This window comes from Mustela nivalis, assembly GCF_964662115.1.
Source record: "Mustela nivalis genome assembly, chromosome: 16".
NCBI classification, from domain to species: domain Eukaryota; kingdom Metazoa; phylum Chordata; class Mammalia; order Carnivora; family Mustelidae; genus Mustela; species Mustela nivalis.
Window position 1 is genome coordinate 22,158,155 of NC_139035.1, and position 18,400 is coordinate 22,176,554.

Here is an 18,400-nt window from a genome sequence, read left to right on the forward strand (position 1 = left end):
TATTCCTATACAGATAAATAGTAAGGATGATGAAGTCCCAGAACCTAAGTCATGTTTGGTGGGGTGAGGTTCGGAGCTGACGACTAAAGAAAGAATTCTTAAGACATCTTTGGTGCAAAATGGTGGTTTATTAAAGCACGGGGACAGGACCCGTGGGCAGACGGAGATGCTGCTGCCCCGGGTTGTGAGGAGTGGCTGGTTATATACACAGGAGTTGGGTAGGTGAGGACAAAGGGTTGTTCAGAAGGGCTATTGGGATAAAGAAGACTGTCAGGATATGGAAGTCCTGGTTACTATCAAGCCAAGGCCACTTTCCCTCTAATGAGGCACTAACATAAAGACAATTGGGAGTCTCCTGGTGGAATGTTACATTCCTGCTATCAAACGTCCTTGTTAGTGAGATTTAGGTCTTAAAAGAAATTTAACTTTATTTACTTTTCCTTCTACCTCCATCTCCTTCGGTTTTTTTATGGAGGGGAGGGTGACGTTAGGGCTTGAGGAACTGAGTTATGTATCTTTGGAAATTGGGCTATTGATAAGGCAACTTCTTTGTTGTAAATCTCAAGGACATTTGTAAACCAAGAGAGACTCCTGCCTTGCAGGACTGTGATCTCTGCAAGATAACCATTTGCTCTTCTTTTAGGGCAGTCAGGGGTGCCTGTGAAATGTCACACATATTACCAAGGAGAGTGGGTGGAGAGGGGGTACAAGGTGCCAGCCCCTGCTCCGTTCTCAGCCAGCCTCCTGCTCCCTCATCAAGGATACCAACTTAGTGTTTTACTATAACTATAGTCACAATATGGACCAGAATACTCAAGCACAGCAGTGCACAAGAGGGGCGTGTTTATTATCAGCAAATCAGTTACTGTTGGACATTTAGATTCTTCTCTGTGTCTGTCTGCAATCTGGATTAGATTTTCCTATTCAACTCTCTTGTGTTCTAAGAGAGTATCACTTAGCACACCAGTGAATCATTTTCATTGAATGTATGGATTTTACTACAACAGTATCTCATTCCTCGTGCCCAAGCTCACAGCAGGCAAATCACTTTCATGCATTTAGAGTACAGGACAAGTGAAGTAGATGTTGTAAAAAGAGAATGGAAAGCAACTTCATATAAAGGAAGAAAAATCAATCATAAGAAGATTAAGGTTTTGTTGTTGTTGTTTTTAAGATTTATTTGAGAGAGAGAGAGAGAATGAGAAGTAGGGGGAGGGCAGAGGTTGAGGGAAGAGCAGGCTCCCTGCTGATCAGGGAGCCCAACAAGGGGCTCAATCCCAGGACCCTGGGATTATAGCCTGAGCCAAAGGCAGACATTTAACAGGCTGAGTCACCCAGGCACCTAACATCAAGTTCTTCTTTTCCATATTTTGAGCCACATGTTTTGACAAGTAGGTACTTCCTTGTTAATGTTTTTCTTTTTTTAAAGATTTTATTTATTTTTCTGACTGAGAGAGACAGTGAGAGAGGGAGCACAAGCAGGGGGAGTGGGAGAGGAAGAAGCAGACTCCCTGAGTAGGGAGCCCAATGCAGGGCTTCATCCCAGGACCCTGGGATCTTGTCCTGAGCTGAGGACAGACACTTAACCACTGAGCCACCCAGGTGCCCCTACTTCCTTGTTAATTAATTCAGCTAGTTTTAGGACTGCTCCATTTGCTTACTTATCCAATGCTAATTATTATTAGGGCTTATTTGTTTTCAGTCTAAAATGATATTGATTAGTAACAAAAGGTATGAGACTCAATGACTAGTAATTATGCAAAGGAGGGACTGGATTTGAAGTGGTTGTTACCATTCTACTCAGTTTCAGAGGGATTTCACATGTAATCCTCCTAAACGACCTTCACTGATCACAAGCCCAGGGAAGAGGGGTCTTCAGATCTAATTGGTCCTATAGTCTGAGGCAGGCTATGAATGCAGTGTCTCTCTTACCAAAGGTGCAAACAGAGGTCCCTGGAGCTAATACTGGATATCATTTTGGAGAAAATATGACAAAGTAAAGATAGCAAATCTGAGCTTGCACCATCCATTTAGGGGTCTGTGCGAATAGTGAAATCATAGGTGAAGAGCCAAACTGGAGGTAGGCATGGAGGCCACAGAATGAAACAATGGGAGGTGGTCCTAGTCAGTTACAGAGAGGGTGAGACATACTTGCAGAAGCTTTTATTCACTACAAGTATGGAGATAAGTCAGTCTCATTTAGTAAGTGGAAAAAGGCAAACATCTCCCCAGGTGTTTTAACCCTAGCCATAGCATAGACTGAATATTTCTTTAAAAGCCTTTAATCAAAACATTTTTCTGTTTTTAACATGTGACATTTTAGAAATCCTTCCTCTCCAAATATTGAAAGCTGTTATTTTTCATTATCAAACTGACTCGAACACTAGGAAGCTAATGAAAAGAGTCTTTTCTTGCCAGAGTCTTAGGAGGAACATGCCTGTAAAACATATCTTTCACTGGTTGTGTCTGGGGAAGGGGACAAAAATAGCAGTGTGCTCTTTGCTTCCCTCTTGAACACACCCCACCTTTCAAGAAATTTGGGGTCTTCTTTGAAAACCAAAAGATCTGGATCCGATGAAACACTACAGGCCTTTTTTTAATTTAGGAAGGAGAGATTTATAATATGCCAGGTTGAATTTATGGGGGAAAAAAAAGGAGTTGATTCTTGGACAACAGAAAGCAGACTGCGACAGTGTTATAAAAGAGCTAGGAGAATATCCCCAGCATCTAATTAAACGCAAAATTCTAATATTCTATGTTTGAAAACAAGCTATCCTGAACAAATATATCAATCTTGAAAGACACTGATCCATTCCTGTGGCATTTGGATACATTTAGACTGTACACCTTTATTACAGTGATATGGGGTATTTGAATTTGGATTGCCATTGTAATTTGATGTGATTTGATGTCCCTGTCACTATCTTAGAATATGCATTACAGCCATTGGTATGCCTTTAATCTTAAATTTACAAACACTGGGTTATCAGGTGTTCTGAGTTTGGGGAGGAAATATTTGAAGAGATTAGATTTTTTTTTAAAGCGCTCTTATATCATTCATCTTCAGAATGTACAGATTTTCTATTTTGGGCTTGTTATAAACTTTGCTTTTTTAAAAGAAGGCAAAAATGCTTTAGGCTATTCATCTTTTCTATTTTGTTCTTGTGGGGGAAGGAAAGAGGAAGAAGCAGTGACGGCTTAAGGACAAGATGTGCTGCCACACAGGGACAGCTCCAGGAGTATCCATGTGATTTACACCAGTTAATGTATAGATCATTTTAGGCACGTTTTGTGACTTCAGGCTGATAAGTAAACATTTACATTTAAGATATCCGCTTCTTCCTGAATACTGCTTTCCCTCGCTTCCTCTTTCATTCCACCTTAAAAACAGCTGCAAAGTCTAAAGGAAACCAGCCCACATTTTAGCCCCGCCTAGCAAGGATTAGACTTGAACTTCTCTGTAGTCCCAGCTGAAAAAAGGATCCGGACTGAAAGCTAGAGGCAAAAAGGAGCCAGAAGATTCTCATCTAACTCTGGGAACAGTAAGCAATATATTTACTCTTGCCCCACTGCATTTCCCTTCCCCACCCCCCATCCTCCTGAGCTGTTTTAAGTTTGTATCTTGCTTGGCAGGGAGAAGGGACGGAGGCACACCTGGGATTCTCTGCTTGACCAAGTCTGCGTCTCCTCTGCCTTTTGGGAACAAGACACAGGTCAGGGAATCTAATGTCTTTCTAACAAATGTCAGCTGCTTTCCGGGGTCTGACGGTGTAGGGGAGTGGGACGATCAGGGGTGTCCTTAACTTAGAGCCCCGAAAGAAAGCTAGCATTGCTCTGAGCTGGTTCCCCTGAGAGCTCCACGTGATGCCACCCCATGGTGACCCATCCCAGACTTGAGCGGCATGCTGTGGGACAGCCCTTGTGCCTTGTTAGCGGTGGAGTTTGTGGGTTCCGTGATGGTTTAATTAAAAAAAAAAAATAGTGATTAACGATTACTTATGCAAAACATTCCTGGGTGTTTCATATGCTGCGGTGCTGGGCGAAAAGAAAGACAATGTTGAAAAGAGATTTGTACACTGCCTGGTGTGCCGATTCGCCTTGCCCTCAGTTATTGGACTGCTGGGAGGACAGAGCTGCTGACTAGATGCTGAGAAAGATGTGAGCCAATAATAAAGTTAAGTTTTGAGTGTGAATGCTATTTTGGTCATTTTGTTTTAGAAAAAGAAGTTTAAAAGGGCATTTGGATTTGGAATAAGAGTGGCTTAATTTATCTGAAGTTCCTACAACTTATAGTCAAGGTAGTGTTAAAAAGAATGATTTTTCATCTCAAAAGCTAGAATAAGACATGCTCTTCACAATGGTTGATGATGTAAGCATTTATTCAGCTAAGGCATTTGAAGATATACTAGAAGCATCTTATTTGGATGGGTATCAATTCTCATTTACGATATTTGCATATATAACCTTTGAGTTCAAGGAGAGTTTGTATTGTGTTTCGTTTCTATTTGTTGCAGAAATTTGGAATTGTAGCCCAAGAGATATTTTCAGGGAATAGTAGTGAAACAAACCCTGTTAAGGATTTTTAAAATTTTACTCCAGAGGTCCCTAAACCTTGACATTGGCAGTTTGATGTTGGCATAAGAAAAAAGTATTTGCTTCTGTTATTGAGCTGAGGAAGAGTTAAATTTTAAATTAAGCAACAATTGTGAAATGCACAGAGAAGTGTGTATTCTGCATTTGTCCAAAGCAGCTTTACAAACTTCCTGAAAGGACAGAACTTTTTATGTGACAAGAAACAAAGAAATATTTTTAAATAATTTTCCTTTTCTAATTAACATAAATGCAAAATACTCCTGTATTGACTTACAGTGTCAAAAAGATGCACACTTTGCAAGTATTTTGCTTTTGCATTTAATTAGGCAAAGGAAAATTATTAAATAGATTTCCTAGGACTTGATAATTTGGCCTGTGTTTTTAACCCATCATTATCTTTCCTGGTGTTACTACTTAGAAAGCAAAATCATGAAACTAAATGATGTGTATATTAAAACATGTTCCAGGAATAAAAAAGAGGAAGACAGAGTTAGCTGTGGTTCTTTTTCCTCTCATAAGCCTTTTTATTACCTTCAGTTTGTTTCCCTCCTCTTGCTTGCAGACTTCATAGCTTTAGATATTCTCACTTTTTTTTTAAGCGCACAGACCCTTTTACAAATCTTATGAAAGCTATAGACCCCTTCCCTGAATAATACACGTATGCTGTCCAATACATGTACCGATCCACAGATTTGGATAGACCAGTAGGAAGATCACATACCCTCTGAAACAATTCATGTCACATGAACATGTAGTATTTTTTAGAACTTTGGAGTTTTCTGCTAATATCAAATAATTAGCAAATCATGTTGCTTTTAAGAACTGTTGCACGGTGAGTATTGCAGTGCCCATAGTGTCATTTATTTATTAGTGTTCTGGAGCTCTAACCAATTTGGTGTAACAGAAAAAACTATCTGCCTGAGAGACAAGTGACCTAGATTCTTGACTCAAGGCCTCTAATAACTAACTGCACAATATTAAGCTGCCTTTTCTGTAACATCTGATATTCTTTTTTGCTGAATGCAGTAAGTAAAACAAATAGGAGAATAAGATACAAGTTGTATTTTATTGGATTATGGGATGTCTGTATTTACTGCCTTCATTCCATAATTCCTAATAATATTTCCCATTACGATTGTTTTATAATATTCTTGCTTATTACAAAGATAATTCCTGGGGTGCCTGGGTGACTCAGTCAGTTAGGTGTCTGTCTTCGGCTCAGGTCATGATCCCAGGGACTCCCTGCTTAGCGGGGAACCTGCTTCTCCTTCTGCCTCTGCTGCTCTGTCTGCTGGTGTGCGTTCTCTCTCTCTCTGTCAAATAAATAAAATCTTTAAAAAAAAAAAGATAATTCCTGTTCTCTGTTTAGATTTCCTTAGATATAGAAAATCGCAAAGGAAGAAAGGAAAAAATGACCTATAATCCCCTCAAGGGATAATTCTTGTTTTGTCATTCATTGTGTCAATCATCCGTATCAACAAATATTTATTGAGTAACTATTACACATCAGTACAGAGACAAAGAGACACAAATTCATGTGTATACATCTGTTTATACTTACAGGTGTTTTTCTATATACATGCACCCACATGTGGATTTTACAAAACTGTGGTATTTGTTAAAAGGTAAACTGAGGCCTATCAAAAATTTTTAAGAGTTTATTTGAATAAAACTCGATTGGAATGGGACAGTGGCTTCCCTGGCAGGATCTCCAAGAGGAGATTTTTTAAAAGAAAGTGGAGTCAACCTAACAAAATGATTGATTGTCTATAGTTTAAAGGCTAGTTGGCTGTTTGTGATTGGCTGTCCTTACATTTCAATTTTGGAGGGTCAGTTTTTAGACTGGTTTAGATTTTGGTTTGCCTGTGTAGACTACCGAGACATTTGAGTCACCTTGTCAAATGGCCTCCTTGTTTCACTAGTTTCACATACCACTCTTTGCCATTTTGTAACACGCTTACTCTCAGTCATGAAATTTTCTGTTAAAGCGTGATTTTTTATACTTAATTTTATATTCATTCATCTCTGAAACAAATATTATTGAGTCGCTACTACATGTCAGGTGCTGTACAAGTAATGGCAGTCCATCCATGAACAAGAGTGGTTCTCACCATGATGTAATTTTTAGCCTGTGGAAATGTTACATTGGCTGATTATAAATTGTTGGATGTTTAGGTGGATTAGTTTTCTATTGTAAGTAATGTTTCGGCTAAGACCCTTTATATAAATGTATGTACTCATCTTTGTTCTTCCTTTGGATAGATTCTTAAAAGTGTATGCCCATGTTTTAAAAAAAGCTCCACTACTTACATGATGTGAGATCATAAGCCAGTTGTTTTTCAAAACATTCTTTTCTCAACTGTAAAATAAGAGTAATAATAATAGTAGAGTATTCGGAGGATTCTCAGAAATATTTAACAACATGTCATGGAAATATTTTTGCCATTTTGCCCTTGAGAGAAATTGTATCAGTTTATAAGCCATACGGAAGAGGAGAATTTCCCTGCTCTAACACTGTGTAATCACACCAACAGAACAAACAACAACAGATTCAAAAACGTAGTCAGTTGTTGTATAAGACAGTATCTTGTTTAAATTTATACTTTGTTCAGAAATAAGGTTGGGCAATTTTATAATCGCCACTGGTGTGTCTATGTTTATGAATTGCCTTTTTCGATTTTTAAATATTTTTCAGTTTTAATTTCTAATATGGTATATATCAATAGAAATAATTCACCTAATCCAAGTCCCTTTAAGGTCCTCAATAATTTTTTTTTTTTTTTTAAAGATTTTATTTATTTATCAGAGAGAGAGACGGGGAGAGAGCAAGCACAGGCAGACAGAATGGCAGGCAGAGGCAGAGGGAGAAGCAGGCTCCCCGCTGAGCAAGGAGCCCGATGTGGGACTCGATCCCAGGACGCTGGGATCATGACCTGAGCTGAAGGCAGCTGCTTAACCAACTGAGCCACCCAGGCGTCCCAAGGTCCTCAATAATTTTGAAGTGTTTGCAGTCTCAATAGCAAAGACTAAATGTTAAACTGGAGGTAGAAATTCTACTACTGCTTTTCTCAATTTTGGAAGATTGTTCTTATTTTGCCTGAAACCTGTTCCTTGAAGCTGGGTGAGATGCATAGATAAATTAAAGCAAGTCATTTTTGTTCTCATAGACTGTCATAGTCTGCAAAATCAGAGAAATTGAAGAGGGTTCAGAGATGAGGCCAAAACCCTAGTAGAAGTTCCCACAGCTCCGGAGACATCCAGACTCTTGACATGTAGAGAAGACGAAGATAGGACTAAGGGTTACATGATTCCTTATAAAGCTTTCGTAAGAAAGATACTGCCTAGTCTTGTCAAGAACCGACTCAGAGAAAATGAACTTCATTATCAGCATTTCTTCATCTCCTACTCCTGGATGATTAGGGCAGTGACAGTTGAGGGAACCCAAAGGTTGGTTGGTTCTGGAATCCTTTCCAAAGAAGACAGAAAATAGAGCAAATCCTGTTCTGATTGTTTGATATCTTCACCTGCCTGAGAAAAAAAAGAGGTGCGCCAACCTGAGGCTATGCTTGCTCCCTGAGTTGGTGTTTTGATCTTCTCTGACTCTTAGTTCAGCCTTACAGTGTTCTTTGAAAATACAGTTTATTTCCCCTTTGTACAAATATAAAATAAGCTGAAATAATTCAGGGCTCACCCTAAGCAGATTTGGAAGGCTGCACTACCAGTCTAATTAGTTATTTAATGAATTTAAATGACCTGCGAGAAACTCAGCAAGCTGGTATGTTATCCTTATCCACGTTTGACAGCCCCTGGGATAGAGAGGAGAGGCTGCTCCCAGTTTTCTCGTTTACTGTCTTCTCAGCGTCAGGTGGAGTGAAGACCTGATCCCACCCTTAATCTTCTTCCCCATTTTCTTGACTTCTGGAGTGTGCAGGGAAATTCAGGCATTTTAGGTAACAGGAGGTTCCAAATTAGAAAGCAAATATCCATCATCTGGGTAATTTCATGATCTTACAATACATAAAATTCATGTATATACAGTACTTAGCTTATCTTGTTTAGTTTTGATTTTACTATTTACCTTACAATTTGTTTTTTGATTACTCAGTCAGAAAACATATCAGCAGGTCAACAAAAACTACCTTTCTTTCTTTCTTTCTTTCTTTCTTTCTTTACTTCCTTCTTTCCGTCTATCCTCTCTTTCTTTCTTCTTTTTTTAGGATTTTATTTATTTATTTATTTGAGAGGGAGAGCAGGAGCAAGGGAAGGGACAGAGGGAGAAGCAGGCTCCCTACTGAGGATGGAGCCTGATTCAGGGCTCCATCTCAGCACTCTGGGATCGTGACCCGAGTCGAAGACAGATGCCTAACCAACTGAGCCACCCAGGTGCTGCCCCCAAAATACCTTTCATTTTCATAGTGTTTTGTGGGTTATAAAGAGGTTGTTTAAGAACTTCATTCCCACAATAACCATGTTATATTAGCAGAGCAGGTAGTTACATTCTACAGATGTGAAAAGAGAGCTATCAAAAAGGGAAATGGTTTAATGCCCAAGTCTTACCATTTCCGTTTTCATGCATTTTGTATGCCTCAAGTGATTAATTGATTGAGTTATATTTTCAATTTTGGTGCATGCTATTAAGGCTGTCCGCGTATTCTAATTTTTATTAACATCAGAAAAATCATAGGGGAAGAACCAGAAAATATACAACGCAATTCCATATTAACTCAATTGTTCTGATCTTATAACTGGGCTACTAATTAACATAACAGAGGAAGTTGCACAACCATTTAAAAAACAATTGGAAAAGTAGTGTGTCTTAGAATTGCTTGTTTTGGAACTATGTGGCATTTTATATGGATATATGTCACTTCAAGAAAATAAAGAATATGAAGTTTTAGCCAAAAATATAAAATAGACAACATTATGAGTTATGTAAATACTAATTTTAGTGAAGGTTTTTTCCTTTGATTTTACTTTGATTTGATTTGGTAGTAGAACGTTCTCTTAGAATATTCTAAGTATGACCCACAGAGCCAATTGCTCTTTCCCATTCTTATTAATCCTGGAAGTTGGCCTAAAGTGTTTGTCTCAAAGTGGTTACTCTCACTGCAGGTTTAAATAAATCCTTATTATTTTACCTTTCCAAACAATCCAAGAGCTTATGGTAAACCAGGTACTTTTCAGGGTTGAAAGCCAACTTTACTTACAAAATGGCTTCTTGTGCATATGCTTAACTTGATAGTAACTAACACAGAGTGGGGCAAGTTTGACTGTGGGATGCAGCTGGGCTGCTGGAAACTCGGGTCAGCAAGGAGCTGCATTTCAGTCAGTGAACTGACATGCTTGCCGTTGGCTCCACACTTGAATAGCCACAGATTTAACAAGGTGAGCTGGTTGAGTGTAGCATCTGGGATGTGAGACCCCTTATGGAAGGAGGTATTCTTGCTGACTTCTGGGTGGGTCGTTGTAGAAGAGGTTATGTCTGCTTGGGATAGGCTGGAGGCAGACAGACTCATAGTATCTTTAGTTTTCTTTGGTTTCACATTTTTAATTTATTGAAACAAGAGAGTAACCCATTTTTGTAGACTTTTTACATGTATTTGGTTCAAGTATTGGGAAAAGTAACTTAAAGCAATTCTTAAAGAATTTATAGAAAAGCAATTTGGGGAAAAGTGCCAAAAGGTACATATAGTTATGAGGACCTGCTGTGTAGACACCTACATCTCTAATGAACATTTCTTAATATCTCTCAGTCCCTTGGTATATATACCACAAACCTCAAACAGGTATTGAATTCCTTTCCATTCAACTGTCATGAAGAAAAGGCAGATGAATTTAAAATTGATTGAGGTCACTTAGATCTTAAAGAGATAACACTAGAGTATTTTTGTAGTTCATGACACAGTCTTTTAAATCCCTACTTTTAATATATAATGGGAATTCATGCTCAGGTAATGGCTTCAAAGTATTGTTAGATCCTTGATCCTTAGAAGAAGATGCTAATAACATTTTAGGAAGATTCCACATAGCAAAAATTCTAATTTAAAGAGATTTCTGGGTTAGTTAAAATTTAATTGCACTCTCTTCCTTCCAAGTACTAACCAGGCCCGACCCTGCTTAGCTTCTGAGAGACGAGATCGGGCGTGTTCACGGTGGTATGGCCGTAGACTAATTGCACTCTCTTAAGATGATTACTTCAAATCTACTATTTGGTAGTTTTTTTTTTTTTTTTCAAGATTTTTATTTATTTATTTAGAGAGTGGGTGTGTGTGAGAGCAGGGGGAGGGACAGAGAGCGAGCCCAAGCCCATTCTGTGCAGAGCCAGGTGCAGAGCTCACTCCCCTGACCCTGAGATCATGATCTAAAACAAAATCAAGAGACAAAGTCGGAAGCTTAATTGGCTGAGCCACCCAGTGCCTCTACTTGGTACTTCTTTTTTTTTGAGGTGGTGACCACTAAGAATTTATATTTAAAATACATAAAAGTTCACAGTAGTTATGTGGGATTTTTTTCCTTCTTATCCTCATCATGAACTATGCTTCTGCTGTCAGTGGAAAAAAAAGAATCCATTTTGTGAGATTCAGTCAGTGTTTGCAAAAATTCTTACTGTTTACTGTGTTTTAGATTGACAGATTGGTTTGGTTGAGTAATACCTTGTACACTATCGTTAGAGTGAAAAGACCACTCATAAATTACAGTTTTCCATGAGGAAAAAATAATTTCCAGTTCTTTATTAATATAGGATATAGCGTGCCTAGCAAAATAGTGGAAAAAATGTATCCTTTTAATACACAGAAAAAGAACAGGTGTTATAGGAAGCAGTTTAGAAAATCTGTGCTCTTTCACTTACGAATTTTACCTGTTGGGTTAAAAAAAAAATCCAGATACTAATATCAACCAGGAATTGTTGATCACTGGGCTAGGTGCATGTTTATTCCATCACCAGTTCAGGAAGTTTTCATTCATACTGATGACTGGCTAGGCACTATGCAACCTTTGGGGCATACTTGGGTGAATAAAGCAGTGATGGTTTATTGCCCCGTGGAGGAGAGAAGCAATAATGAAGCAAACAGTAAACAGATAATAAAGGAAGCAAACTGGTTTCAACAATTGGGATTAACCAGGGCATCTGGGTGGCTCAGTGGGTTGAGCCTCTGCCTTCAGCTCAGGTTATGATCTCAGGGTCCTGGAATCGAGCCCTGCATTGGGCTCTCTGCTCAACGGGAGGGCCTGCTTTCTCCTCTCTCTCGGCCTGCCTCTCTGCCCACTTGTGATCTCTCTCTCTCTCAAATAAATAAATAAAATCCTTTAAAAACAAACAAACAATTGGGAATAACCTGGGGAGTGGAAGGATGGAAAGGGTTGGCTAGGATGAGCCAGGAGCGGCACTCGGAAGGATGAGAGCCGTGCGTGGGAGGTGAGTGGTGTGAGCGGGCTGTGGCTCAAACTGGGGGCTCCATGCAGAGCATTTGTATCTGAGCCTATGAGAAAGCAACCAAGGGAGCTGGGTGGTTTAAAACCAGGGATTAGGGTGATGCTATGGGTGGAGAGAGGGAAAGTGGTTCCAGGCAAATAGTGACTTCATTTGAAAACTCAGAGGTCATCAGTGATCTTGATTCAGAGCTGTTTCAGTGGAGGGCAGGGGACAGGGTGTGAAGGACATGGACGGGAGGTGGCAGGTGGATGGGAGGCGAGGATCTGGAGACAGGAGCACTGTGTGAGCAACAGACCCTCTAGAGAGATCTGTCGACTGGGCAGAAACATGAGAAAGGGAGGGAGAGGAATATGGAGCAGGGGGACTCTGACAGGCTTGCCAGGCAGTCCTCTAGGAGAAAGTTTGGTGCAGAAAAGAAAGGCATGACTATCCTGTACTTGCAGCAGAGAGAAGGATTTTGTGTCCAGAGAGCCACAGGTGGGGTCAGGTATGTAACAGGTGGAGAAATTCTGCCTCCAGTGTGACAGGAAGGGAACCCAAAAGTACAGGGAGTTTGCTGATTGGGTGGTGGGAAGATAAGAAACTTCCCTCTGGGGCTGCTTTTGTAGTGAAGGGAGATGAGGTCACCGGCCCCGAGAGGAGGAGGGCGATGGTAAGAGATGAGCTCGAGAAGGAAGCCATTTTCTAGAACAGGAATGCAAGTTCACAGAGAAACTGAGAAAGATGCTGTGTCCCATCCAGGGCCTCTCTGAGTGTTGAGAACGTGAACCAAAAATAAAACCCGTCTGCCAGGTTATGTGGTGGTTCTCCAGCTAAACACTAGGAGCAAACTCAGAGAAGCTACAATGGCTGAGTTGTTCCAGGGTGGGGGTTCTGAAAGCAGGCGAGCAAACAAGCAAGCAAATCTGGAAATGCTCAAGAGGAACAACCAATACCCAGTACCCAGAAACACAAAACAGAAGCAAAGCACCTAAAACAAAAATGCAGAGAAATTCAGGAGCTTATAGAATGCAGATCCTTTTATGTAAGGTAATTATTAACAAACAGGGAGTGGTTACAAGTTGGCCTGAGTGCCAGAGGGCAGCAGGGAAGCGATTGAGTCTTTCTTTTATGCCTGTTGAATTTTTACTGTACCAGTTGCTGGAACCTGCCCCAGGAGACTTCACCATCACGCTGGGTTTGTTTTTCTTTTTGTCCTGGTTGTTAGAATTGTTGTTGCCATTTTAAATTTGGATTGACAGTTAGTGTATCTGCATTTGTGGGGTGCCTAGCTAAGTCCTGTGTCTGCAGTAGGTCACCCCCCCTCCTGCTTTCCTCGGCATTTGCTTACTTCTCCAGGCTCCTGGAAGCCGTCAGTCCTCCCTCAAGATAGTGCTTGATAGAATTTAAACCATTACAGCTCTGTAGTATAAAGATGGTGAAAACATATAATAGTAATTGACCATCAGAAAGGTTTTCTTTCACAGCCTTGGTATCAGGATGTTTTTTCTTCAACCTGACCTAAACCTTTCATTTTGCAACTAAAAGTCGTTTCTTTTTCTTTCTCAATCCTTAGAGATTTGGAGAACAGCTGGTTCCTATAATCAAATTTTTTTTTTTCAGGAGTGAAAATAATACTGAAATATTGACTTGTGCATTTCTTCAAAGTTTAAAAGTAAATCTTGTGTTTTTTATTCATTATTTTTCATAAATCCTCTTTTTAAAAAACAAATTTATTTATTTGAGAGGGAGAGAGCATGGGAGAGAGCACAAGTAAGGGAGAAGAGGGCAGAGGGAGTGGGGGAAGCAGACTCCCTGCTGAGCAGGGAGTCCCAGCGTGAGACTCCTGGGATCAGGACCTGAGCCGAAGGCAGATGCTTAAATGACTGAGCCATTGAGGCCCCTTGTAAATCCTCTTACCATTAGGGCTGAATGAAAGCTATGAAGTCTGTGGGGGTTAAGTGGAGCAGTAAGGTAAGGAGGGGAAGCTCCTAGTGGCGGAAATGTTTGCTCCTGACTCCAGCCTTTCCCAGATGCACTGCCGTTTGCTCAGAATTCTTCTCTGTCCTCCTGTCCTCCTACCCCAGTGAGACATGCCGGGAATTGGAAAGTTATTCTGTACTTTATTCCTGGTTCTACCCATATCTGTGAGGCTGTGGCTTAAATATAGTTATCTTATTTCTTCCTGTCGTCCAAAATGAAGGGACACCTGCAAACTGAAGGGGACAGTCTAGCACTGTTTTTGTTACCGTCGTGTTTTTACAAACCCACTGGGACATCTTATGCCACCAGCAGAAGAGCAACAGGGGTATTCTTGTAGATTTTATTCATGTCCACGGTACTGTTCTCCCACGTGTTGTCAAAGGTTGAGAAAATGTAAATTTCACATTTTGAAGCCAATGACAGTGTTTCTAATTTAGTCCAACCTATGTTTATTACATGTAACGTCTAAAAATTCATGTTGGAATTAACACATTCATTATGGTGCTAGCAGAGGTAGACAGTAGAAAAAAGAACTTAGATTTGAATCATTTTACCCTTTATGGTGCTGTTAATTCTTCTGTCCTCAAAAATTTTACATTGAACTTTAAAAACCAAATAGGTGCACTCCACAGAGGTAGAAAGAGAAAAGTGTGCCTCCTGGCTCTAAAGTATGTATAAATACCGTCCGTATAAGGCTCTACTGGACTGCACGGACTCCGTGTATTTCAATATGATTGGTTTCCTTCATAATCCAGTGTTTTTATTTCACGAATTTCATAATGTCATACGTATTAAGCGGGGGTCCCTTGGCTTTCCCGGGGCATAGAAAAGATTAAGAACTTCTGAGAATATTCTTTTCAAATGCACATCTACTCAGCTCTTAATCTTACAAAAGACAGGATTTCCTGTTCATTTCCAATGTGAACTACCATTCACAGTTTCTGGAAGCACCTTTCTAAAGTTTCTTAAAACCTGAGAAAAGAACCGTGAATTTGAACTCCTGTTGCAAGTAACACAATTCAGGGCATGCGGAATCCTCATCTCCAGGTTAGTGGTTTTAACTTCTCGGTAATGCCTGGGATGGGTGGGTGTATAGCGCCTCTGTCCTCCACAGTCTTGCTACTCTCCACAGTATTTATTTGTCATCTCTCTCCACTCTAAAATCCTAGTCAACATCCCTATTTTTACTGCAGGGGCAACCTCACTAGCTTCCTGAAATGGTTATCGTGTTAGCTGAAAAGTAAAACAAACCCAAAATGTTGATAATTTCATTCAGTAATAAAATAGTTCTCAGGAAGTATTTAAGTCAGGATGACGACATTCCTGGGGGTTTCCCCGGGATGGCTTCCTTTAGACGAAAAGATATGGCTTTCCCTCCTGTGGCAATCTTGAGTATGTCATGGAAAAAAAAAAGGCAGCAATTAAGGAGGGAGTGGACCCCTCAACAAAACACAGATATTCCCTAGGGGAGCATTTTTGTAAGCTGTCTGGTCTGGAGAAAGAAAGCTGTAGAAGTAAATATGCTTCTCAAAACATTATCTTTTTTTTTCCCCTAGCATTTTGTGTCACACTGTTAGATATATTTAAAAAGTGATAAGAGTGCCTGGGTGGCTCAGTCTGTTAAGCATCTGCCTTTGGTTCAGGTCATGATCCCAGGAGTCTGCATGGGGCTCCCTGCTCAGTGGGGAGGCTGCTTCTGTCTTTCCCTCTACCCCTCCCTCCTGCTCATGCTCTCTCTGATTCTCCTCTCTTAAAGAAGTGAATAAAATCTTAAAGAAAAATAAAATAAAAAGCAGTAACACCAAGTGCAAAATTCTTACCCATTTCTCCTAAGGAAAAGATAGAACATTATTCTACATTTTCAGAAAATGAGCATAATGTACTTATGTACTTAACACTTGTCGGTGTGGTATTACTTCATAAATGCCTGTGCGGGAAGAGGAATTTTTAAAACAGTGCATCTGGTATTTCTAGGTAATCATCTTATAGCTATAATTCAAACCTATAAAAGTGTAGAAGATGAAAATGACTCTTTTAAAGTTTTATTTGACCAAATATAAATTCAGTTTTTCATTTCTCTCTAATGTATATCTTGAGTCTACTCTGCATCACCAACTAGTAACTTCAAATTCTGGTCGAGCTAAAATTTATATATATGTGTGTCCTTTTCATTTTGACTGTATTTCCTTTTTAGCCTGAGTGTGAGGGGCAGGGAAGAGGAAGAAGTGTGGTAAGGTTAGAGAAGGAGGACCTGGTTGACAGTGAAGGGCTGTGTTTAGCTCTTTCTCCTATTGGGTGAACTTGACTCGTATAGGAGAGGAAAAATTTCTTTCTCCCCTTCAAAGTTCTTCCAGCTGGTCTAAGAATTAAATTGACATGAGGCAGATTCACAGGAGAAAAAAATCCCAAAGTTTAACTACGTGTGCATAGAAGCAATACCAAAAGAAATGGCCAAGACAGGGAGTTTTTATACTTTTTAGACAGACAGTAAGTCTGTGAGGAGCTGACTGGACAAGGAAGCTTCTGTTCAGGTACATCAGTTAATAAAGAATCCTAAACTAATTTGGTATTAAATTCATAGAAGTAACAAACATTGTTCATACAGCCTTTTCAGCTTTGAATTCCCCATCTTTGTTGATAAGGATGTCTCCTATCTTCTGGTACAGGGAGCATACCTTTCACTTGGGAGATTTATTTCCCGCTTTCTGGAGACAAAGGTGGGGATGGGAGGGTGGGATGTGGGGGGTCAGAGTGTTCTTTGTGCATTGGCTCTTCCTTACATAACTTTTATTTAAAATAATCAACAAGCCAATTTTGCCAACATGCCAACATTTTTAGGCAGTCTGCTCTTGGCCGCTATACTAGGTTTGTATACATCTTTGGTCTCAGCTTATATATTTGTACAAGGAAGTTCTGCCTGTGGGTGGTTGTGACTATTCCTTCCAATTTTGTGAACTTAAAATATAGTGAGAATGGTGTCTTGGTTTTGGCCACCAAGAGGTAAAATGATGGTAAAATAAGAGCAAACCAGATAGTCAAGGAAAGAAAAAATCAAAAACTGGCTCAGGCATGAGGAGACATTCTTGCTTTGTTTGTAATGCAGCGTGTGAAACTGGGCCAGCCAGTTTTCTAGCCCTTAAAATAGGTTCACCTGGATTAGTACCTCCCAATTGTGAAGAGGTATTGTGTTTCGTTTAGAGTGTGTGTGTCTGCATGTGCATGCGCACTTTTTAAAAATAACCAGATGAGGGAAGTTGGCCCATCTAAAAGATGCTGTGGTCTTTCCTCTTTGTCACGGCCACAATTCTGTTTAGGTGTATTTCCTGTCCCCTCCGAACTCTCTGGCTGGTTGTGTCCCTTCCTCTCCAAGCACCACATTTTTCTATTAGCAGTTGCAGGCTGCTTTATTTAACCGCTGTGTTTATGTTATTGGTGTGTTTTATTTATTTATTTTTAAGATTTTATTTATTTGTGAGAAAGAGCACAAGCCGGGGGAGCAGCAGGCAGAGGGAGAAGCAGGCTCCCTGCTGAATAAGAAGCCCCATGCAGGACTTGATCTCAGGACCTGGGGATCATGACCTGAGCCAAAGGCAGATGCTTAACCAACTGAGCCACCCACACACCCAATATTATTGGTGTTTTAAATGGAATTGTGCTCCCCTTCCATTGATATATTGAAGCTCTACCCTCCATATCTCAGAATACGTCTGCATTCAGAAATAGAGCCATTAAAGAGGCAGGAAAGCTAAAATGATGCCCTTAGGATGGCTCTTAATACAGTCTGACTGGGTTCTTTTTTTAAGATTTTATTTATTTATTTGTCAGAGAGAGAGAGAGAGAGGGAGGGAGCACAGGCACACAGAGTGGCAGGCAGAGGCAGAGGGAGAAGCAGGCTCCCTGCCGAGCAAGGAGCCCAGTGTGGGACTCAATCCCAGGACGCTGGGATCATGACCTGAGCCGAAGGCAGCTACCCAGTGGTCCCCAGACTGGGTTCTCTTTAAGAAGAAATTTGGACGCACATGGAGACACCAGCAACCTGTGGGCCCAGAGGAAAGACTGTGTGAGGTCACAGGGCGAAGGTGGCCATCTGTAAGCCAATGAGAGAGGCCTCAGAAAAAAGCAGACCCGCGAACACATCCATCTTAGACTTCCAGCTTCTAGAACTGTGAGAAAATAAGTTCCTGTTTGTCTAGGCCCCCTACTCTATGTTATCTTATTACCGGAGCCCTAGCAAACTAATACAGGGCATCCCTTCCATCGTGCCGTCTCCCTGCTAAGATTCTGTCATAGGCTGTTGCTATTGTATAATGTCTCCAAAGCTCTACCTGTCCTTCAGGGTCTTTCATGGAGTGGCAGAATGTTAGAGAAAGAAAGAATTTGATAGGAGGCAGAGTTTCAGGGTTCTAGGGC

The 18,400-nt window shown here is 40.3% G+C and overlaps 1 protein-coding gene across 3 annotated transcripts in view; it reads left to right on the top strand.

The window, feature by feature from the left end:
- Positions 1-3,412: 3,412 nt before the first annotated feature.
- PLA2G4A (phospholipase A2 group IVA) overlaps positions 3,413-18,400 on the top strand; it is a 162,815-nt gene continuing 147,827 nt past the window's right edge. The window contains exons 1-2 of one of the 3 annotated variants that reach the window (XM_082704068.1): positions 3,413-3,542; positions 3,634-3,713. The gene's annotated coding sequence lies outside the window, so the exon portion shown is untranslated. Of the gene's footprint in view, positions 3,543-3,633; positions 3,714-13,117; positions 13,206-18,400 lie in introns of those variants that run through there. The other 2 variants (XM_082704070.1, XM_082704069.1) reach the window with 2 other exon arrangements.